Genomic DNA, 443 nt, shown 5'->3' with positions numbered 1-443 from the left:
AAGCTTTGGGGCCCTGGGACAGTGAGAGGGTGGGGATGGGGTCCTTGTGGGGCTGAGATGGGGGTGCCTGGAGGGGATGGGGATGGGGGTCCTTGTGGGGCTGGGAGAGGATGTGCTGGAGGCCTGGGGTGTTGGAACGGGAGGTTGTGCTGGGGATGGGGGGAGTTGATAGGAGTGCAGCTGAAGGGTGCTAGGGGCGCTGGAGAAAGGGGTGGTGAAGGAAGGGGTGCTGGAGCGGGGTGCTGGAGGAGGAGGCGCTGGGGGGTGCCGGGAGCTGACGGGTGGGGATGGTGAAGGAGGATGGTGGAGGAGGGAGTGATGAAGAGCGCTGGGGTACTGGGGGTGGCAGAGGAGGGGATGCCGGGGTGCAGGGGTGGTGAGTGGAGGGGGGCGGGCAGGTGGGGCTGAGGGGCAGGGGGGGGGGCGGGGGGGGGGGGGGGGGG

The sequence above is a fragment of the Corvus brachyrhynchos genome, unplaced genomic scaffold (genome assembly GCF_000691975.1).
Source record: "Corvus brachyrhynchos isolate BGI_N302 unplaced genomic scaffold, ASM69197v1 scaffold47, whole genome shotgun sequence".
Taxonomy (NCBI): Eukaryota; Metazoa; Chordata; class Aves; order Passeriformes; family Corvidae; genus Corvus; species Corvus brachyrhynchos.
This window is presented reverse-complemented; position numbering follows the sequence as displayed.